At 48.8% G+C, this 24,105-nt stretch overlaps 1 protein-coding gene across 4 annotated transcripts in view; it reads right to left on the bottom strand.

The window, feature by feature from the left end:
• The window catches only part of CORO2B (coronin 2B), a 151,312-nt gene that overhangs the window by 92,516 nt on the left and 34,691 nt on the right, over positions 1-24,105 (bottom strand). The window contains exons 1-2 of one of the 4 annotated variants that reach the window (XM_065548114.2): positions 5,854-5,941; positions 5,082-5,226 (exon numbers count right to left, since the gene is read on the bottom strand). The exons of 2 other annotated variants lie outside the window; for them this stretch is intronic. The gene's annotated coding sequence lies outside the window, so the exon portion shown is untranslated. Of the gene's footprint in view, positions 1-5,081; positions 5,227-5,853; positions 5,942-20,187; positions 21,832-24,105 lie in introns of those variants that run through there. One more of the 4 variants, XM_065548115.2, reaches the window with a different exon arrangement.

The raw sequence follows: 24,105 nt of genomic DNA, 5'->3' as shown, positions 1-24,105 counted from the left end.
GAGCTCAAAACACAGGCCCAACAGATGGTTTCTATTTGCAGCCACTGAGGCTGGTCTGTGCCAGACTCCTGACCTATTTTGAGGAACTGAGGGCCCTGCTGGCTCAGAGATGGCCTCCAACTTGCACCCCCTCAGCCCAAAGTCTGGCAGGAGATCAAATGGGTGGTTCAAGTCCAGTGGGGAGAGGAGTGAAGGTGGAAAACCTTTGAAAATGAGGCCAGCGTGGATGGTCTGCAAGCTCGAGCTCCAGGGAACAGGTCCTTGGAGCCCCAGATCATCTGCCTCAGAATCACCTGAAGTGTTTGTGGAAATGCAGGCTCCTGGGCCCCACTTCCAGCCTGCAGAATCACACATTGTGGGAATGAGCTAGGGAATGTGCATTTTAACCAAGCCCACCAGGAGATTGCTGTTTAGGATCTCTGCTGTTCAATGGACCACCTGTGGACCAATAGCACTGGCATTACCTGGAAGCTGGTAAGAAATGGAGAATCCCAGGCCCCACCCTTGACTCAAATCAGAATCTACGGTTGAACATGGTGTGGTCCAGGTGGTTCACACAGATGATTAAATTGAGAATCACTCTCCAGCTCAGTGCTTCTCAAACTTGCACGTGCATCACAATTACCTGGTGGGCTTGTGAAAACACAGATTGCTGAGGCCCATTGTTTCTGATTCAGGAAGTCGAGGGTGGGGCCCGAGAATCTGCATCCCTAACTCATTGCCAGGTGATGCTGAAGCTACTGGTCCCGGAACCAGACTTTGGTCCCTGAGCGGCACTGCAAGGAGCACTGGGCCCTCTGAAGCTTCAGCTCTGTGACTTTGCATCTGTCCCTTTACCTCCCAGTTCCTCCATCAGAAAAATGGATATAATTCATGTTTTTCCTAGGATGGTTAGGAGGATCGAGTGAAATAATACTGTGTGTGAACGTGCTTTGCTAACCATGACTGCTCAACAAAGATTATTTTATCAATCAATCTGCACCTTCAAAAGTGCTTTGGGTTTGCCCTTGACAACCACCCTGCCGGCCAGCGAGTGAGTAAAAGAGCTGGGCCTAATGCATCCCTCGAGGGCTTTCTTCTGTATTTCTAGACTGTCATGCACAAGATCGTGCACACAGCAAGTGCTTAATAAGGGCTGGTGGAATTCAACCCAGGACTTCTGGTTTTCAGCCCTATTCTCTTTCCACAGTAGGTCCTACTTCTCACATCCTCCTTCATGGCCTCCAGCCTCTTGGTAGGCGAGGCTGACCAACTTTTTTAAAAGGCTGTTTCATAGTCAAGGCTAAAGGCTGAGCTGGGGAGATGCCAGGCACAGCTGCCACTGCCGAGGCTCCCTGCCTGTGACATGCCCTGACCAACTCTCAGGATAACTGGGATCCCGTGTTCAGAGTGCCTGGCCTGGTCCCTGGTCCACAGACCAAGACCTTGCTCCCTGTCACCTGCCAGTGCAGAAAAAGATGGACTGATAAACTGTCCCCAGGGGAATATGGTAACTGGTGATGGGCCTTCCCCTTCCCAAGAGATAATCTATCTACATTACAGCCAGGGGACGGCATGGAAGAGAAGGACCGTCTGCTGGCTTTGTTGTAGTTTCTCTGTTCAAATAAAAGGAGGCCCATCTCTCAGTGCCCCAAATGAGAAAGGAGAAGCTGAAGTTCTTTATATTACTGCTAATCATTTTGGGTATAAAAAGGGGTAATAAATCAACTTGCCCATAAATAAATAGATCCCAGGCCCCATGCACAGAGCTTATTTGGAGATAAACCCTTTGCACTGTCCACCCTGTGCTGTCCCCAAGGAGAGAGAGAGAGAGAGAGAGAGAGAGAGAGTGTGTGTGTGTGTGTGTAGGAGTAACTATTTCCTCTAGGACTCTGGAAACAATTCAAGGGGCCTCACCAGCTGAGGGTCTAGAAACCAGAGCAGAAACTTGTTTTTTTAAATTAAACAATGTTACTGAGGAAATCAATGGGTTTTGTTTGAAAACATCCGTGATGACTGTCTCATGATGTTCTCCACCTCTCACTCACTGCCTTGTAAAAAGAATCCAGTAAGCCGGGCGCGGTGGCTCAAGCCTGTAATCCCAGCACTTTGGGAGGCCGAGACGGGTGGATCACGAGGTCAGGAGATCGAGACCATCCTGGCTGACACGGTGAAACCCCGTCTCTACTAAAAAATACAAAAAAAAAAAAACTAGCCGGGCGAGGTGGCGGGCGCTACTCGGTGGCGGGCGCTACTCCCAGCTACTCGGGAGGCTGAGGCAGGAGAATGGCGTGAACCCGGGAGGCGGAGCTTGCGGTGAGTTGAGATCCGGCCACTGCACTCCAGCCTGGGCGGCAGAGCGAGACTCCGTCTCAAAAAAAAAAAAAAAAAAAAAAAAGAATCCAGTAGTTAATTTAGGATGCAGCAAGGAAAGAGGAGTCTTCTTGGGATCTGTGACCAACAGTTCCCCTACGACGCCCTACAACGCCTTCTGTTCCCCCAATTCACAAGGGAGGCCACCTCATTCTAGGTGGTCGCGTAGCATTCCACATGACTGTCCAGCACACAGCTCTGCTCCATAGGAGTGATCCACACTCAATGGTGACAGCTAAACCAGCCAGCTCCTCCCCTTGAAGGGTTTAAATGTGGGCTACATTGCACCACTAGTTGGTGGCAGAGGCAGAAGCCATAAGCAGAGGGAAGCGAGATGGAGAAGAGGTCAGAGAAGAATGTAAAGGGGATCACTGCAATTTTTAAAATAATGTTAGTGCACTGTTCTGCATTTACTAGGTGTGACCTTCCTGCTGTTCCGCTAAATCACATCCATTTATTGGCCAGGCACGGTGGCTCACGCCTGTAATCCCAGCACTTTGGGGGGCCAAGGCAGGCAGATCACTTGAGGTCAGGAGTTTGAGACCAGCCTGACCAACATGGCGAAACCCCATCTCTACTAAAAAAAAAAAAATTAGCCAAACATGCTGGCGTGCGCCTAGAGTCCCAGCTACTCAGGAGGCTGAGGCATGAGAATCACTTAAACCCGGGCGATGGAGAATGCAGTGAGCCGAGATCATGCCACTGCACTCCAGCCTGGATGACAGAGCAAGACTCTGCCTCCAAAAAACTACAAAAATACAAAATAAATAAATGATATCCATTATCCAGGGAGAGTTCAGACTGTTAAAGCAGGACTCAAACAAATTTACATTCCGACTTCCAAGATAGGATTCCGCAGCCACAAAATATCTTAAGAGACAGAATTGTTGACAGAGGACTTTTCTTAACTCCCGTCTCTCCATGTTAGCAAATGAAGAGTCCTGTCTGGCTGACTCCATCACAGGGAGGTCCTGGCTGGACACCAGGAGGAAGGGGAAGCCTCACCCTTGCAGCCTGCAGGACTGTGGGATGAGAAGGGAAGCAGAAACAGATACATGGATGTTCAGGAGTGTGCTTGGAGTTCCTGTACTTTGGGCCAGAACCTCAGGGGAAAATGTGTTGAGGGTGCTCTGAGAACACAGGAGTGTCTCCCCAACCTACTGGTTGAGATTCTGGAAGGAGAAAGGACACTATTACAAGCAGTGGGTCAAACAGAAGTTGGCTTCACTGAATGAGATGGTGAGGGGTGTGGCCAGAGAGCCTGGAGCATGCCCTTGAGCCTCCTTTGGCGCCTGGCTGGTGGAGAGGACGCAGCAGTCTCCGCACAGCCCCGAAGCAGGGTGTGGAAGGTCTGAGATCCACAAGCTAGTGCGAGGTTGGCATGGGCAGGGGCAAGGTGCGGGCTCAGAGGCTGTTAGGGAGACAGTTTAGACATCAGCAGGAGATGCCCAAAGAATGCTCTGGGAGAGGACAGACCAGCCACACCTCAGGGGCATCAGTCAGGACATGTTTAAGGTCCACTGGGGAGCTAGGGCCCTTTTCCTCCAACCCTTGAAGTCACATGAGCCTGGGCCATCTCTATCCACAGAGGCCAGGGGAGGAGGAGTTCTGAAAGGTGATGCCTTTGGAGTCATCCAAGCAGATGTCAAATTACCCCCACCTGGCACGGTGGTTCACACCTGTAATCCTAGCCCTTTGGGAGGTTGAGGTGGGTAGATCCCTTGAGGTCAGGAGTTCAAAACCAGCCGGGCCAACATGGTGAAACCCCATCTCTACTAAAAATACATAAAAAATTAGCTGGGCATGGTGGTAGACGCCTGTAATCCCAGCTACTCAGGAAGCTGAGGCAGGAGAATCACTTGAACCTGGGACCAGTGGAGGTTGCAGTGAGCCAAGATCACGCCACTGCACTCCAGCCTGGGCGACAGAGCGAGACTCCATCTCAAACAACAACAACAACAACAACAACAACAACAATTATCCCCCAAAGGGTGAGCCTTTACATCATAAGTTACTGAATCAGACCAACTCCACTGGACCGAGCTGAATGCGTTTTATCACGGCTACCTACCAGGTGGGGCTCCCGGATGACACCAGACAAGCTTCAGAGGAAATAAACTTGTATCTTCTTTGCACATCCAAGTTGTCAGGGCTGCCAGCTAAGACCATGAGGGCTGTACCCTGCACAGATGGGCCGTGTGGATGAATAGCACCCAAGGAGTTATGCCACATGGGGGCTGCTGGTGCAGGAGGCACTCACATCACCACCCCAGAGACCCCACTGCGGCAGTCAAGATAACGGAAATCTGAGTACCTTCTAGCTCTGAAATTCCAGGCATCTGAGGCCTGAGAGCCTGGGCAGCCTGGCTGCTGGTCACTCTCTAGCCCAGACTCCCTCATTTACTAAAGGTCAACAGAATCCGTTGCTAGCAACCAACAGAGAGCCTGCTCCAGTGATGCTGAGGGGTGGCATGTGGCCCTCCCTGGTGGCCATCAGGGCCATTCCAGCAGCCTGTTTACACTGACTGCCAGAAGCATCTCCTCCTCTCCTCCTGGCAACTCAGGAGGGGTTGTCTGTGTGCAGGCGTCCGCACCTTCTCTGGTGTGGCTACTGATGTCAAGCGGTAAATGAACTGGCCCCACGGGGTCTCTGACCATCCCATCCCCAGGGACCTACCCTCCCCTGAACACCTGCGGCATTTCCTGGCTGCCACCCTGCCCCCTGGCACCTGGTGTGTACTTCAGGGTTGACTGGTTCTCTTTACACGTGTTGAGATTAACTTCTCCCGGACGCTGTAAGCTGGGCCCTGGTGTCAGCTCTGAGAGCTGGAATGCACAGGAACTCTAAAGGTTGCCAACTTCCTGGCTGAGATTCTGGAAGGAGAGAGGACACTGTTCCAAAGTGGGCCAAACACAGGATGGCTTCACAGACAGATACGGGTTTAAATCCTAGTGCCACCATTTACTAGGTATCGACTGGACAAATTCATTAACTTTTTGGAGCTTGTGTTCTCATCTATAAAATATTATAAAATGCATAACAAGCCCTAGACAAGTTCATTAACTTTTTGGAGCTTGAGTTCTCATTTATAAAAATGGGGGTAATACTGTCTCCTTCTCAGGACAACCTCCATCCTCTTGGTCTTCCTCACAATGCCCTATACATGGAGACTGTCCATAACCCACTGACGGGCAAGTGACTGGCCTTTCACCACTTCAGAACCTGGACATCCAGGTGTTCCCTGGGAGCACAGGGACAAGCTCCTGGAGAAGGGAGCAGGCAGACCTGCTGACTGGACTTGTACCTGCCATTCCCAGCCCCACCCCCACCACTGCCCTGCACGACCACAGGAACACCCCTCACCCTTGGGAGAGGGCCCAAGACCCAGTTCTGGCCAGTGAGACATAGGAGGAAGTCCCCTAGGGGGCTTCTGAGAAGATTTTTGTCTCACTAAGGAGAGAGACATAAGAAAAGTTCTTTCTTGGCATACTGGCACACACCTTTGCTTGCTTCCTGCCTTTGCTTGCATTTGAGGAGGTAAATCCTGGCGTTCTGGAACCCATTTTGTGGCCAAGAGGTAACAAGCCTACAACCAAAAGGCCAAAATGAGGAGAAGACAGACCAGAAGCACAGAAGAGGCCTGGGTCCTTGATGACACTGTGGAGCCACCAACCAAACCTAGGACCTCCTTCCTCTGCAACTCTTATTTGAAAAACCATGAAAATCCTATAGATTGAGTCAGTCTTGGCTTTCTTTGTTACTTGCAGCCTAAAGCATTTCAACTGATGGAAATAAAGAAGAGAGGGAGAGGGGAGCAGATCTCTGAGTCTTTGGACACTGCCTGTGACCTGTCCCCATGAGGTCTCTCTGCCCCCACAGCAAAGAACTTTGCTATTTTAAGGAGGCCCAGAGACCACAGAGCCCCACTCAAGCCTAGCAGGCCTGCTCCTGCCAGGAACAAAGAAAACCATTTCGTTTCGAGGTTTTCTCTCATCCTTCAGCACAGTTCCTTGGGGTGTGCTGATGCAGCTGCCTGTGCCTGCCATGCAGTTGCTGGAAAAGTTGCACAGCTCAGGGGATGATAACAATGACCACTTGGGTCAGGGGGAGCAACCCACACAGCATCCCCTGGGTCCAGCAACACTGCCGAGCCTTGAAAGGAGATTTTTTCCCTCTTTTTCTTTCTTTATTCCACTGAATGATGTCATTGCTACAGAAGCCATGAGGAAGAGGGGTGGAGAGGAAAATGAGGTAATGGATGCAGAACATCTGGCACGGTGCCTGGTGGGCACTGAGCAAACACCAGCACCCTCCCTTTTCTCTTCCAACATGATGGCAATGCTGGGTGACAGAACACAGCATCAGGCAACTCCTCCAGGGCAGCGGTGCCTCTGGCGGGGCATTACCTACCTTTTTGGATTCCTGGTTTTTAAAGGACTCTTTCTACTGGTGTGCTTTTCCTTCATGGTGTCCACTTAGACGTAGTGCATGTGTATGCACACAGCACACACAGACACACACGCATGAACACACACACACACACACACACACACACACACACACACACACGCTGGTTTAAGAGCCCAAGCTCCTGACTCCACAGCGAGCTGGGTCCCAGTCATCAGGTCAGGGTTCTCAATTAGCTTCTGCCTCAGCCTCATCCAGGTCCTCCTGATCTGATCCCCACTGAGGCTGCTCCTGTCACTGACCCTCCTGCTGGTCCCCTGTCCATTTCATAAGGACATGCGGAGGCCCTGGGAGCTGCTCAGTGCACAGCTTTTCCCTGCACATCGTTTCTTCCCCAGCACCTGGGCTCTTTGTTTGGGCCCTCCTGGTTTCTGTGAAAGTCAAAGCTGTGGTTGCCTGAGTACCAAACCACTGGCATAGTCCGGCCTCTGTCAATCCACCTCCGGGGATAAAGTCTCTCTCCTCACCTCTTCCACCGAGTCAGGACCACTCCAGTCCACAGGGCACTTTTATGAGAATAGCGAAAGGTGCCTCTTCCTCCAGCAGAATCAGCTCCAGGCTCAGGGAGTGGAATGTGGACTGGATTTCAGACCCCATTTACCCCCTGCCAGGTGCCTTTGTGCAGGGCACAACTCAGACAACCGTACACAGCAGACCTGCAATGGAGTCTTTCCAATTATTCTCCTGAACTTCTGAACTAAATGATTTTCTCAGACATTGACTCATTCAGAACTACTCCAGAATTTCCAATGTGGACCAGCCCCGCTGATGGGGCAACAACTTTGCAAAACTCCAAGACACATTCAGCACTCCCCAGCATGATCCCATGGCTCCCCCAGCAGACCTCGCTGGCCTCACCTTCCTGGCTCTCCTCTGCTAACTCTAAATAAAGTTACAGCATCTCTGCTGTCCAATTACAATTCATTCCTCCCTGCCCCATCTGGAGGCAAATGGCACATCTGTCCCAGGAGACCTGCTGGTCCCTCCCTCCCACATTCTCATCCTGCCCTTTCCCCAGCTTGCCTTATCTTCCACATCACATGGGAAACTGAAGGCATCCCTCTCAGCAGAAAGTCTCTTGTACCCAGCAATGCTTAGCCTCAGGGAATGAATGGAGAGGCTGGGTGAGCCCATGTAGACTCCAGAGGAGGCAGGAAAAGCCCTGGGAAAAGGCCTTTCTCTATTAGCTACTGTCGTGAGCAAGTTGATCTACCTTTTAGGACCCCATTTGTGTATCAACTGTGGTGATAATAATGGTGCCTCCTCATGGAGCTGATGTGGGGATTAAATGAAAATGCATGTACAGTGACTGTAACATTACTTGGCTCATACCATGGGCTTAATACACGTAACTATTGTAAAGTCCTTTGACTCACCTGTTTCTATCCCCTTGTTATAAAATGGATAAAGTGATATGTTACATATTTTAATGTATTTGACAGTTAGTGGTGTACTTGCTACATGTTAGGTACTATTCTAAGCACTTTGCAAATACTGCCTTCCTTAGTGTTCATCACAACCCAGTGAGGCAGACGCTATTATCTTCCCCATATCACAGGGGAGGAAGCTAAGGCACAGGCATTCAGTAACTTGCCCAAGGTCATCCAGGCAAGAAGGGACAGAGAAAGGATTCAAACCCAGGCCTTCCACTCCATAGGGTGTGTGCTTAACTGGGCTATGGGGTTTCTCTGTGACTCTTGTGAGAATTAAATGAGGTCATGCCTGCTAAGTGCTTGGCACGTAGAAGGCACCGGAGATTTGGTCATTATGGTAATGTACCATTATTGTTGAATATTTGTAATTGTTATTACTAATATATGCAAAGCCCCACCCAAATTATGCTGGCCCTTCCCCTTTTCTTCCTCTCTCCAGCACTGATGTTGCTGGTTTGGGTGGTGGTGGGGTTGGAGGAGGTGTCTTTATGGAAGGCTGTGTTTCCAGTTTGGGGGCAGGGAGGGAAGATTTTGGGTATAGACGTAAGAGTGAGCAAACTCCCTCAGCACAGAGCCTCATCGAACTGGTACACTAGAAGCTCAGCAAGTTATGTTAGCTACAATATGGGGAGGCGTGGACATGGGGATACACCAGGGTGTGTGGGGCAGGAAGGAGGCTGTACCCGTAAGCCTGAGGGTCTATGGCAGAGGTAAGCAGACAGAGGGAGATGAGGCTGCCCCTGCAAGATTCAGCTCAGCCAATAACCGAGTCACCTAATATAATCGTACAGGCTCAGAGCAGAAGCCATTGCTTGCTCACATCTCCCCATCCCATCCTGCAGATGAAGACCACACTTGTCACAGTGCCTCTCACTCCACCGTGATGCAGAGTCTCCTCTCCCACGAGCTCCTTATGCTATAGCCAGGCTCTCCTTATTGTCCCAGGCACGTGGTTACCTCCACCTCCCCAACCCCAAGACACTCCAAAGAGATGCCTGCCCTCTTCTCTCTGCACCCTGGAATTTTACTCATCTCTCTCCCAACACACACCTTCCCTGACCACCCCCCACCAACACACTCTTTCTTCCTGGGGACCCATCTGCACTTGAAGGTCCATAAACCACCCTCAGGCACTGAGGGCAAGCTGCCCTGCCCTGGTGCATTGCTTTTCCTGTGTTCAGGTCTAACTCTAAACTCCTTGATGGTTGGGATGATGTCTTAAGTCATTTCTGAATCTCTCATATGAGACCAGCACAAGATCAATACAATAATGAATACACAAATGTGAAGTAAAACAAATAAACAAATAAAAATAAAATTTTATAGGTAATGCATTTAGAAGCAGCTTATAGGAATTACCTAATTTGGTCCTCATTATCCTCATAAATTTGACATTATTGTGCCCATTTTGCAGATGTAGAAACAGGCAGAAAAGAGGTAAGTACCTTGCTAAGGACCCCCAGTTGGCAGTGGTGGGACTGGGAGCTAAACCCAGGAGTCTCACTACACATCCTGTGCTCAGAGCTACCCTTTGCACTCTCATTGGCCATTGATGAGTGACTCAGTGATGACACCTGACCTCTGCCTACTCTTCAAACTCATGACTTCCCCAGGGAAACTGGCAGGGAGAGGTGCCTGGGGGCTGGGGCCTCAGCCTCTGACCAGACCTCCTGGCCTCTCCGGAGCAGTGGTTCTCAGCCCTCACTGCTTAAATTTGCCCGCAGACATGTTTTTTCATAAGTACTGACACCTGGGTCTCTCCCCAGCCAACAAAATGGACTTGATGATGGGGCCTGAGCCTCTGTATTCTTGAGCTCCCCACAGGGAGAATGAAAAGCCACTGCTTTTGAAGCAGTGATTCCCGGGAAGACTCTGAGTCTCTTGCTCCCTCCTCCCCTCACTCAAAGGCTGGGAGTCCTGCATCTGTGTCAGCCAAGTCCCTGGCTTCTCCCTTCTGTCCACATCACTTGTCCCCAGAGGGCACAGGGGAGAAAATCTGTCTGAATCTCTAGCACTCAGGACCACATAAGCCACACGTCATGAGACAGAACTCAATCTAGCCAGCAGCTAGCAGCCAGCACAGTGATTAAGCATGTTCTAAATTAGTTGCCAACATTTTTTAAAAGTCAGGATCTTTAAGAAAAACTCAGACTTCTTTCTTTTGTTGAAAAATAAAAAATCAGAAACTACTATGCACCCACATCCCCACTGCAGCCCCTTCAGGAGGGGAGGGGATGCTCAGTTACACCCAAGCCCCCTCCTGCATTACGGTTCTCATCTGAGCCCTGTAAGCACCGGAACTACGTGCCCTCGCAGCAGCACGTAGTAGGAAAATTTTTAAAAAACTGCTGACGAATGAGTCTTTTTGACTTTTGAAGCAGCCTGTGCAGAAAGATTTACATATGAATCAAACAAATTGCATTTCTTGCTAGACAGCATTTCTGGATGAAAGCTAGAAACAATTAAATTACCCCAGGAAGAAAAGCTATGGCACATCCACAGGATGAAACACAAACTCAGCAATAAAAGGAGCAAACTACTGATACCCACAACCCCACAGATGACTCTCAAATACAGTAAAGCTGGGCCGGGTGTGGTGGCTCACGCCCGTAATCCCAGCACTTTGGGAGGCCAAGGTGGGCAGAGTGCTTGAGCTCAGGAGTTTGAGACCAGCCTGGGCAACATGGTGAAACCCTGTCTCTACAAAAAATACAAAAGTTAGCTGGGTGTGGTGGTGTGCACCTGTAGTCCTAGCTACTTGGGGTGCTGAGGTGGGAGGATTGCTTGAGCCCAGGAGTTGGAAGCTGCAGTGAGCTGTGTTCAGACACTCCAGCCTGGGCAACAAAGCAAGACCCTGAGACCCTGTCTCAAAAACACCCAACAACAAAAAAGAAAAAAACCTGTAAGCGGAGTGCACAAGCAGGTTCAAAGGCTACATACCCAATGATTCCATTGATATAATATTCTGGAAAAAAAAATCTTCTACAGATGGAACACGGATGAATGGTGGCAAGGCCTGGGGGTGGGAGGAAGGCCTGATCACAAAGGGGCAGGAGGGGATTTCAGGAGGCAGTGGAGATGTTCTGTATCATGATAGTGATGGTGGTTACATGATTGTTTGCATTTGTGAAATGCATAGAACGGGACACTAAAAAAGATGATTTTTTTAATGCATGTAAATTATACCTTGAAGAACCTGAGTTTAAAAAAACTAGCCGAAGAAACATTTGTCCCCGTTCTAGATACAGAAAGTTGCATAAAATAAACTGTGGAGAAGCTTCAAGTTTAGAGATTCCTAAACCCTGCAGGCAGCTGAGAAGACTGGGTTCCCTCAGCATACAGCAGCGTGCTCGGGCCGCCCACTGCAAGGAGGCTCAGGAACAGCTGAGTGTGGTGCAGAGGAAGGGACCCTGGGCATACAGTCACTTGTCCTGCAGTGCCCTTGACTTTGGGCAGGAGTGGTCTCTGACCACTAGCACTGGAGTTAAAAACAGAGACACGGCCAGGTTCAGTGGCTCGTGCTTGTTAATCCCAGCACTTTGGGAGGCCAAGGCGGGCATATCATGAGGTCAGGAGTTCAAGACTAGCCTAGCCAACATGGCAAAACCCCGTCTTTACTGAAAATACAAAAATTAGCTGGGTGTGGTGGCGTGCCCCTGTAATCCCAACTATTCAGGAGGCTGAGGCAGGAGAATCAGGAGGTGGAGTTCGCAGTGAGCCGAGGTCATGCCATTGCACTCCAGCCTGGGTGACAGAGCGAGACTCCATCTCAAAGAAAAGAAAAAAAGCCAAAAAACAAAACAAACAGACGCCCAGCCCCACCCCAGATCTAGTGAATTAGAATCTCTGGGCATGGACCCCAAGAACCTTTGGGTCTGATGTTTGAAAAGCCCCTAAGGTTATTTGAATGCACAATTAATACATCACATATTAGTTTTAGGCCCAAGAGACAGTAGTTCCTAACATCAGTTCCAGGCTGGAGGAAACACTGAACAGTACCTTTCACAGACTCATGTGGTGCTGATCACCATTGTTATTCGTGTTGGTAGTTGTGCTCACTGTTGACTCGAATATCATTTTTGTTGTTGTCGCTGGTTTTAGAGACGTGGTCTCACAGCTGTCCAGGCTGGAGTGCTGTGGCGATCACAGCTTAGTGCAGCCTCAAACTCCCTGGGCTCAAGTGATCCTCCCGCCTCAGCCTCCTGAGCAGATGGAACTGCAGTCTCACACCACTGCAAGTCTTGTGCCATGGCCGATTCTAATATCTGACATTGGTAGAGTGGTGCCGCTAGTTTACAGAGCACCCTGACATGGATTACCTGACTTAAGCTGGGCAGCTGGCTTTATTTTTTATCCTCATTTATGGGATGAGAAGACAGAATTAGAGGTTAGGTCACCTGCTCAAGACAGCACAAGAGCAGGACCTGCCACCCCAGTCCTTTGAGTCCATCTCAAGTCTCTTTCCATCACCCAGTCTCTAGGGTTGAAAATCCTCCTTCCTGTTGGAGGCTGAACTGAGGAGGGCTGGGCAGAGAGCAGGAGGAATGAGAAAGGGCGTCTTCCCAACAGAGCAGTCAAGGAATCTGTGCGACCCATGCTGAGCTGCAGAGAGAAGCTGCTGTAATCCGTGGTGTCGACAATGGAGGGGCTGGGGCTGTTCAAACACACCCGCCTCCAACCTCACGCTTTGCAAGTGGCACAAACGGGGATTACCCAGGAGCCGTCATCCAGCACGCGGTAATCCTCACCCAGCCCTGCCTGCCCTCCCACCCGATGCTGCTGCTCCTGGGAGCAACAGGCTACTGGATGCTGGGATGGAGACGCCCAACAGGATTTCTGGAGCAAAGGAACCTGAAGCTGCCCTTGGCTTGTCCCACCAGGGGACTATCATACTGCCCTGAGATGACTTCTGGTCCTCCAGCCTCTGTTTATGTGCAGGGTGGGAGAGGCTGACCTCACTCACTTCTGGCTCTTTGGGATGGGATAGGGTGGGGGTGAGGAGGTGGTGTAAACACAGCTGTGGGTGGGGCAGACTGGAGGTCACTCATGTTAGGCTTCCACATGCATGGACACTGCCAGGGCTTCCACGTGACCTTCCAATGGTGGTGCAAAGCACCCAGGGTCTGCGTCCAGCAGCTTCAGTCAAGGCCCCTGCTGTATCGCTCTGGCAAGTCTTGATGACTTGATTCAAGAGGCAGCATGGGCCTGGGGTTAAAAGAGCCAGGCCGGTTCCTTGCTGTGTGACTCTAAGCAAGAAACATCACGTCTCTGCTTCCTCATCTTTTTTAAATTTAAATTTTATTTTCTTTTAATTGAGACAGATTCTCACTTTGTTGTCCAGGCTGGAGTGCAGTAGCGTGATCTCGGCTCACTGCAACCTCCGCCTCCCAGGTTCAAGTGATTCTCCTGCCTCAGTCTCCGGAGTAGCTGGGATTACAGGTGCCCACCACCACACCCGGCTATGGTTCTCATCTTTAAAAGAGGGGCGATATTAATGGGGCTTACCTCCTAGGGCTGATGTGAAGATTAGATTCCCTAAAGTATACAAAGCACCAGACACATGCTAAGTATCTATAAATATCAGCTATCACCATCACCACCACCATCCTGTTTCCCAGTCTGTTCAATGGGATTCATCCTAATCTCTTCTGCCTACCTCACAGAGGCGTTGTGAGTTAAGGTCAACAAAACTATAAACTCTGAGAGGACAGAGCCTGTGTCTGCCTTGGTCCTCTGTTACATCCCCAGGATTCAGAATAGTATCTGGTAGTAGGGGTGCCCAGCAAATATCTATGAATGAATGAATGGCGTGTGGGGGTGAATCTAGTGATTCTGAAGGTGCTCCAAAGGGCTGAGCTGCTTTTGTTTCTAGCGAGTAGTCAGTGAGGTCCAACAATAGGATTTGCTGCATTTGGAGGTTGTGAGTTCCCCATTGCTGAAGGCAATTAAAGAAACTGGAGGTCACTTAGCACAGGTGTCAGGGATGGGACTCACATAGCAGGTTTAGGTGGAACTGAATGACACTGGAGAATCCTTTCCAACTCAGAGTGAATTACAGGCTAACTCACCCCCTACCAAATCCCCGTGGCCTTCAACAGCCTCAGGCATGTCTTGTCCAGTCAGCTCACACTCAAGGGAATGTACAACCAACCCTCACATCCTCACACTGCAGTCACACAGTCCACCCACCTGGGCGGTCTCAAAACACGCCCATGCCCCCACACACTCCACTTCCACATGCAGTCACTCACCCAGCAGCATTGCCATAATTGTCATTAATGTACGGAGCACCAACTACAAACCCGGCTATGGGTTAAGTCCTTCTCCAACTTCATCTCATTTAATTTTCACTCCTAAGCAAAAGAGATTATCCCCATTTTAAAGATGGAAAACCAAGACCGAGAAGGTCAAATAGTGGCTTACATTTATAATCCCAGCACTTTGGATCGGGAGGATCACTTCGGGGTGGGAAGATCACTTGAACCCAGGAGTTTGATACCAGCCTGGGCAACATAGTGAGAACCTATCTCTACAAATAATAAGAAAATCAGAAAAATTAGCCAGGCACGGTGGCATGTGCCTATAGTCCCAGCTCCTTGGGAGGTTGAGGTGGGAGGATCACTTGAACCTGGGTGGTCAAGGCTGCAGTGACCCATGATTGCACCACTGCCCTCCAGCCTAGGTGACAGAGTGAGACCTTGTCTCAAAAAAAAAAAAAAAAAAAAAAGCGAAACTTGCCCAACATCACATGACTGCCAAGGAGCTGAACTGGGCTTTGAACCCAGGTCTGTATTATCCCAAAGCTTGTCCTCTTGAGTCACATTGCCTCCCTATCTCAAACCAACAACCAAAGCAAAGCAAGGCCAATCTGTTCTCACAAGGCTCTGGTAACCCACCCATCTGGAAAGGCAGAGTTATGAAGCCAGAGCCACAGTTCATTCCCATCCCAGGTGCACATGTGCTGGTCTCCAGTTCAGGCCAGTGTGGAACTCTGGGCAGGTCCCCTTTCAGGAATGCCTCCTCCTCATTTCCTCCTGCCAAACTCTATTCAACAGTACGGTACAGTTCAAATGCTTCCTGTGCTGCAAAGCCTCTCTGGTCCCTGAGAAAGAACTCAGCACTCCCTGCATCGTGCTTGCTCCAGGCCTCCATGCTGGCATGCACTGCATTGTTCCGTGGCTAATTGTTTATGTGTCTGCTTCCCCTAGCCGACTGAGTCCCATGGGGTCGGGGGCAGTGTCTGATTTGTCTGCGCCTCCATTCCAGCCACGAGTACAGGTCCTGGCACCTCCAAGATGCTCAATTGCTCATTAAACGCTGTGGCTAAATTGCTTATGGCCTGCAGGGTCCCTACACCTGCACTGGCAGAGTTTATGGTGGTCACACAGTTGAGAATATTCACGGCTGATCTCATCTGTCCACTCCAAGCTGAGTAACACACGCGTTAATCAGCAGGCAAGGAGAACATCTGTGGCTCCTTCAGAAAGTAATAGCTTCCCGGAAGTGGAGCAGCGTATAATAGGCCCTGTACCGTTCCCTGTGCTCCCAAGTGGAGCTCGGCCAGCAGACTGCCTTGCATTTACCCCAGAAGACTTTCTACCCTTTGTTGGGAGATTTCATCACAGAAACTGGCTCCCCGCCCAACCCTGCCTGACACGCACAGTAGGAAGGCCTGGAAACCTTCTAGCCCTGGTCCTGCCTGGGCTGGCTGAGTGACGGCAGGCACACTCCCTCTCTGGGTCTCAGTTTGTTTATCTGCAAAACAAAGAAATAACTACCCTACTATAGCTGCTTGATAAGACTCAGATTAAAAAAAAAAAAAAAAAAAAAAGGAACGAGAGAATAAAGCAGAGAAGGCATTTTGGAAATATAAAACTGATTCAAAAGCAAGATATGGGACCAGGTGATCCCTAAACGCAGACTTTTGAATGAGGTTGGAAGGGGAAGACCCTCTGTACTCCCGTGGCTTAAAATAGCTTATCAGACTCATGGACAAGTGTTCTGTCCTTTCTGGGCCTCAGTTTAGTCATTCGTCAAACAAGAGGTTGAATGGAATCAGTGTTATCAGTGTTTTCCAAACTTCATAATTTGTGTACCACTGCCAACATGTTCTTGCCATTTCTACAAATCACCCGAACCATATCTATTTTAAAATTTTCTTTAAATTGGCTCTTTCTAACATTTAAATATCGGTACAAACATCATTCTAAGCAATTTAAGTCATGACATCACAGTTTGATGTCCCAGCTAATGTTTTTCCTAAAACACATTAAATAAATACACAACAATTAGGCCGGGCATGGTGGCTCACACCTGTAATTTCAACACTTTGGGAGGCCAAGGTGGGCGGATCACCTGAGGTCAAGAGTTCGAGACCAGCCTGGCCAACATGGTGAAATCCCATGTCTACTAAAAGTATAAAAATTAGACGGGTGTTGTCATGCATGCCTGTAATCCCAGCTACTCAGGAGGCTGAGGCAGGGAAGTTACTTGAACCTGAGAGGCAAAGGCTGCAGTGAGTCAAGACTGCACCACTGCACTCCAGCCTGGGTGACAGAGTGAGACTCTGTCTCAAAAGAAAAAATAAGAAAATATATAACTCCACTTTCATCTTCTATAAAATGAGAGTGATGATGCCAGTACTGTCCACCCAAAAAGGAGAGAACACAGCAGGGAAAGACCTAGAGTTTATCTGGTCCTACTATTCACTCTGAGTTTGCTGAGAATGAACACGTGCACACACACATGCATGCACACACTCATATATATGTACATATATATGTATGCGTGCATATATGTATGTGTACACATATATATACACACACACACACACATTTACACCCAGCATTTACAATTACACCCAACCATGTTTATTCAGGCCCCACTGAGACTATCTTGTGTACTACTGGTGGTCTATGTCCATTTTTGAGAAGCAGAGGGAGAGAGGACCCTGTGGAACATTTCCAGCACCAACAGTCCAAGGTTTACATCCATGTGATGCACACACCTGGCACCAGCACCACGACAGAAGCCCCGGGGGATGATAAGACAGTCTAGCCCTCTACGACCTTTCAATCTTGCACACACAAAAAATGCTCTCCAATTGCTTCAGTGTGTTTTATTTGTTTTTTATTTAAATCCTGCTCTAAGGCATCATACTAAAATGCATATGTTGCAGCAGGATGAAAATCTAAGTGATAAAATTCAGGCTAAAGGAAGGTGAGGGTAGGAGAACTAAGGCAAGGCAAAATGAGTATACAGAAGGCTAATAGCTCTTGAATGCTCCCTGGAAGAGTACCACAGATTGGGGCTCCGAGCTTCCTAGCAGTCAAAGTAAAAAGGAAAACATGATTCATCCTCCTTTCATTCTTGTTAATATGTGTTATATGAGCAACATCCTCAATTGCATCCCAAAGATAAATATGATGTAATGGTATCTGGGGCTGCTGACCTGACTAGGGAGATGCTGTTACCATCTTCTGATAAGTATCCCTGCCTCTCCTTAAGCCCATCTACTATGCTGATGCTGCTGTGACCCTCCCCTAAATAAATTTTTGACCACGTCACTTCCCTTTCTCAAAATCGCAAAATGTTTTCCTCTTCTCTACAGAATGAAATTTTAAATTTTCAGGCCTGTATTCAAACATCCCCTTGAACTAGCTCAAAGTATTTTTAGGGCCACATCTCTAGGAACCTCACATTGAGATCACAGTGTAATTGCCTGAATTCAAATCCTGGCTCCACCACTTAGTAGCCATGTGACCTTGGGCAAGTTACATAACGTCTCTGAGTCCCATTTTCCTCTTTTGCAACATGAAGAGATAAAAAGTCCCTGTCTTGTTGCTCGCCTCAGCAGTACATAAACTAGAAAGTCCCTGTCTTGTAGGATTATTGAGAACCAAGTGTGATAACCCAGGAAGAGCGCTGCTCATGTGCCAGGCACATCAGTGCTATCTCCTCAGCTGTGCACTCACGCCTCCCAGCCTTTGATCGCACTGTTGCTTCCATCTGGCTGCCTTTCCCCTTTTCCTGTTTACTCAAAACTTCTCACACATCTGGACTCAGCTCAAGTGCCACTTGAACTGGGAGCCTTCTGTGATTTCCCCAAATTAATGCATTTTTTGCTTTTTTTCCATAGCACATAATTTATATGTAATACAACATGTGTAATATATGCAGTGCTCAATCTGTGTTTCTCACACTGGAGGGTCACCTCCTACTAGTAGGTTATGAAATCAAAGTGGTAGGCTGCTACCAGCATTTTAAAAAAATGAAGCAGAGTAGAAAAGACTAGAAAATAGAATGCATATCATGACCTTTGGTTTTGTTTTGTATACATAACATGTATTTGTGTGTGTGTGTGTGTGTATTGGGTCACAACAAAATGATTTTTCTCACTAGCAACTATAGCAAAAAAGTCTGAAAGCCACAGCACTAACTGGGTTGCTGGAAGGCAAGGACTGACTCTGTTCGACTCCGTCCCCAGCACTTAGTAGGAAGCTTGGGACATAGTAGATGCTCAATAAATATTTATTGAAGTGAATTGAAAAATCTAGTGATCCAGAATGGCATGTTACTACGGCATTCCAGTAGCCTAAGATTCAAATGCAAACCCCCATGTTCAGCCACAATCTCTAAGGGCCCCATTCAGGCACAGGACTCCCCCACTGGGATAACAACCACCCACTGGGGATTTCAAGTTGAGGTTGTTAGAAGTGAGTGTAAGAGCATAGTATGGCTTAGTCCCTGCTTACCCAGGACTCCCTCTTATGACTCCACTTTCATCTTCCATAAAATGAGACTGATGACGCCAGCATTGTCCACCCAACAGGGGGAGAACACAGCAAGGAAAGACCGAGAGTTTATTTGGTCCTACTATCCACACTGAGTTTTCTGAGAATGAACACACACACACACACCCCCAACCACATATATATAGTCACAGACACACACATGCACACACGCACACATACACCCAGCAACACATATATAGTCATAGACACACACATGCACACACACACACACTACCCTTCATTTTATAGGTGGGAATGTGGAGGTCCAGTATGGGCAAGTGACCTGCTCAAGGTCACACAGCTGGCGAGTAGCACAGCTGGGACTAGAACCAAGTCCTTTGGTTCCCAGATCACCAGTGAAGGGAGGACAAAAGATACATTAAACAGAAAAGTGCTTGAAAAACACAGAAGAGTGAAAAGTGGTGTGAGCCTAGCTCCAAGATCTGCAGAGACAAGAGGCCACAGGCCACAGGCCACAGTGGCTGATGCACCTGTCTCCTCCTCATTGCCTCTGGGTTCCCACCCATCCCCAGTCCCCACTCCCCACAGCCACCAGTGTCAGGATATCACTCGGCCTGCTCCGTGGAGCCCAAGAAAGCCAATGTTGTTGGAAAGCACGGGCTTGAAGGCTGACAGATCTGGCTCTGTCTCAGTCTCAACAACTCCTGGACCATTTTTTTGACCCCTCAGAGCCCTGCTTCCTCATCTAGTGACCAGGGTTACTACTCTCCATATACATGGTTCTTGGGAAAATTAAATGAGACAAGGCAAGTTAAATACCTAGTGTTTGCAAACTTTACTTCCTTCCTTTCCCTTCTTCCTTTGAAACCCTTTATTTTATCCTCAGGCTTGTCTTCCAAATAAAACAAAACTCTGATTCAGCAAGGCTTCTCAGATCCATGCAGCTGGAATTAGTCTGGCTGTGTGTGTTTGGTTCCAGAACCAAATCCAGTTCGGCACACAGTGCCATCCCTCTGCGCACACCTGTCTGTCTCCCCCATGAGACCATGTGCACCCAAGAGGCAAGACCCAGCTCTCGAGGCCTTTGGTAACGCTAGGCCCTCGCCCATGGGAGATCTCGCAGATGACATGGGATTGCCTGCTTGCGCTGGGGCCCACGCGCTGACACAGCTGTACTCACCGCCTGTCAGAATCATTCGACCGCGGCCTGGAAGACTTGCACGATGGCCCACGGCACCCAGCAGGCGGTTTGAATCTGGATCCAGGGCAGCTGCCTGCTTTTAAGGGAGTGCAGCATGGCACTAAGGCCAGCACGCTGGGCAGCAAGAGACCTTGGTGGGGCTGCGTAACCTTGAGCAAGACCTTCCCCTTCTGTTGGAGTCATAGTAAAGTTCCAAAATCTATAAATAAGACTAAAAATAACACTAAGTACTTTTCTGAGAAGAAACTAGGATGACCAGAGAGCTTTTTAAAGCTATACATTTCCTGCCCAAGATTCTTAACCCTTCATCCCCCCAATAAGTGCATCTGAGGTGATGGGGAAGAGGCAGAGATGGGGAAGAGGTATTATTTTGAAAAGGCTCCAGTGATAATTCTGATTAGCCATGTCCCCAACAGCAACCCAATTATGCCCATCATTATACTGTTTACTACAAAAGCACAGGCCATAGAGTCAGTCCTTGGGCAATTACTCAACCAGTCTGAGCTGGGTTCTTCCATCACAGAATGGAGAAAAGGCTTCATGTTGGACAGGGTTGCTGGGAGGAGGGAGCAAGCCGCTGCATGTAAACCACCCAGCAGGTCTGGCCCACAGTAGGTGTTCTATAAACGGCAGCCTCCTCCACCCTGCTCATCTGGGCGAAGTCTATGTCTCTATCAAGCAGTAAGCATCTAGGAAGGAAGGCTATGGTCTTCCTTCTTGTCTCAGTCCTTTCAGGCTTCTGTAGCAAAATACCATAAACTGGGTAGCTTATGAACAACAGAAATTTATTTCTCATGGTTCTGGAGGCTGGGAAGTCCAAGATTAGGGCACTGGCAGATTTGGTGTCTGGTGACGGCCCACTTTCTGATTCACTGATGGGCTTTCTAGCTGCATCCTCACATGGCGGAAGAAGCAAGGGCCTCTCAGGGGTCTAAGTGAACTAATCCCATTCGTGAGGCCTCAACCTTCATGATTTATCATAAAGGTGACTGGTGAATGACCAATCACCCCAAGGGCTCCACCTCTTGGTAACTTTAGGGGTTAAGATTTCAACATGGATTTTGGAAGAACACAAACATTCAACCACAGCATTTGTGCTTCTCATCTAAGCCTAAGCCACAGCCACTGGCTCAGGAATGGGCACATCACAAATACCTGAAAACCCTTTTGCATCCCACACACATTCACTGTGTGATTGGCCTACACCAGGCGCCCTGGGTTAGGAGGATGCAGAGGGGAGCAAGACCTGGCTGCACCCCTCAAGAGTCCTGGTCCAGGGAAAATGACTGATTCTCTGTCCACTTTGATTAGGAAGGATGAGTGCTGTCTCATGAGTGCCCTAGGGAATTACTAACTAATTGGGGTCACAGTTAGTCAGAGATCCCCAGTTAATGACCAGGCAGTGCATCCTGAGTTGGCCTAGGAGCCCTGGGAGGTGGAGGATCATTTCTCTGGCTGCCCTGAACCTGAACTAAGCCATCACTCCTGCTTTAGCCAGGAAAGCCTGTTGTGGCACCCACAATGCCCTCACCTCTCTCCTCTCAGAGGCGGCATTGAGAAGCCCAGCTCCTGTACACAGCATCTCCACCATCCTACCCTCTCGCATCCCAGTGCCTGGTAAACAGGACTCTGTGGGGAGCAAGCCCCCACCCCACCCCACTTCTACACACAGGAGCTTTGTCCCAGCTGCTGCTGCATAATACATGGGCGCAGGCCCGGACCAGCCTCGGGACCATCTTGGACAACAGGCCCGTCACTAAGAGGCTGTGAGGGGCACAGCCAGGACACAAAGCTCTCCAGTCAGAGCTGAGAGGAGCGGATAAAGGGCCCGCTGCAGCCCTGGATCCAGCCCCTCCCCCAGCACACAAGGCAGGAATGGAAAGGAAGCCGCTTCCCCAGAGGGCTCCTGGGAGTCCTGAAATCCTCCCAGGCACTTTCCAGCACAGCCTCCAGACACATCCTTGACCGTGAGGGCTCGGGCGCTTTCCTCTCATAACCCTCTGAAGTCATTCAGGAGCTCTCCTTGTCTTAGTCCCTATGTCTCTTCTTTAAAATAGTTTCTCCAGCAAGTTACTGACTTGGCAGGGTCTGGTATGCTCCTTTGTGTCTTAGTGGTGGTTTCTAATCTTGGCTGGCCCAGAGGCTCCTAATCTACCCATACCCATGCATCAGTGGGAAAACAATAAAGAAGAATAAGAGAGGGACATTATGAATCACCTCCCAGGTACTTCCTAAAAGAAGCTATGCACAATTTGATGTGATAATACGGCACCCTCCTTTTGCAAGATATTTAAATAGAACAAATCCACATGCAACTATCTCTACAGAAGCAGAATTGGGGACTTACATGTGTAACTGATTTAACAGTAAAAGTCTGGATGGTTTGTTTCTGAACCACTCTGATAACACATTAAGATGTGTTCACGAGTTCTCACTGGCACAGAGGCATATATTCTAGGGACCACTCCCAGAGATTCTGATTTGGGAGGTCTGTGTGAGAACCCAAGAATCTGCATTTTAACAAGCACCCAAGAGATTCCAATGCAGGTGGTCCACTGATGACACCTTTAAGGCACGGTGGTGAATGAAAAATTACAGGCTTCAAATATACAAATAGGTACGACACACTGGTGGCTAACTGAACCCACAACAAACTAAATCTATAATAAGGAAGCTAAACTCACAGCAATTTATAATTGAAAAGCAAAAATAGCAGCAAATGGACTTTGGAGCTAAGATGACAATGAAAACAAAGTGTTCTTACTAAGACTTTCAGGAGTTTCAGCTATCTATACAGGTGCACACAGTAGGAGCTTTGCCAAGGACTGCAAAGATGCCAGCCATCTTAGTAGAATACTGATTTCAAGGCCCTGAAAAACTCTAGCGATGTGCTAATTTAGGTTTAAAAATGACATGGTTTGATAACCCCTGTTTAATTCAGGAGGATATCTGTAAGCAGCTTTTGGTTGTATATTAAAATAAAAGTCTACGGCATTGTGCGTCATTGATTCTTAACAAGCCAAGGAAGTGCTTGCAATTCCAAATCTGTTCTCAATTCTTCAGGGAGAGCCTTGCCAGCCACCAGGGAACTGAAGACTGGTCCTTCAAGATGTGCCACATGGAAAGAAAGAAGGGAAGTCCTGACAGTTGAGATGGGTAAGAAATTAAGTTCAATCGGCCGGGCGCGGTGGCTCAAGCCTGTAATCCCAGCACTTTGGGAGGCCGAGACGGGCGGATCACTAGGTCAGGAGATCGAGACCATCCTGGCTAACACGGCGAAACCCCGTCTCTACTAAAAACACAAAAAATTAGCCGGGCGAGGTGGCGGCGCCTGTGGTCCCAGCTACTCGGGAGGCTGAGGCAGGAGAATGGCGGGAACCCGGGAGGCGGAGCTTGCAGTGAGCTGAGATCTGGCCACTGCACTCCAGCCTGGGTGACAGAGCGAGACTCCGTCTCAAAAAAAAAAAAAAAAAAAGAAATTAAGTTCAATCTATTTTGATGAACCTCAATTTGATAAGCCATTTTGATATGCTGCTACTACTGTCTCATGGATTTTTGGAGTCCTGAAGCTCCAGGTTTGAAGATCTGTTTTTTGCAGAAATTGTTCATTTCCCATTCTTCTATTCTGGATTCTGTTCTTCTATTCTCTCACACAGTAATAGTCTTAGTTTTTATCAGGGAAAAAGACTACATTTCCCAGGTGCCTCTGCAACCTAGTATGTGGCCACGTGATAAAGTGTTGGCCAATTGGATGTAAGCTGTAGTATAGTGTGGCAGCTCCCGGTCATCTATGAAGGAAGGGGGAGCCTTCCCCTTCCTTTCTTCCCCCTTTCCACAGGTAGAAACATGGACATGGTGGGGAGCCATCTTAGACGACAGAGCAACAAGACAAGGAAC

The sequence above is a fragment of the Macaca fascicularis genome, chromosome 7 (assembly GCF_037993035.2).
Source record: "Macaca fascicularis isolate 582-1 chromosome 7, T2T-MFA8v1.1".
Classification (NCBI taxonomy): domain Eukaryota; kingdom Metazoa; phylum Chordata; class Mammalia; order Primates; family Cercopithecidae; genus Macaca; species Macaca fascicularis.
Note: the sequence above shows the minus strand (reverse complement) of the source record. Positions and strands in the feature narration are given on the sequence as shown.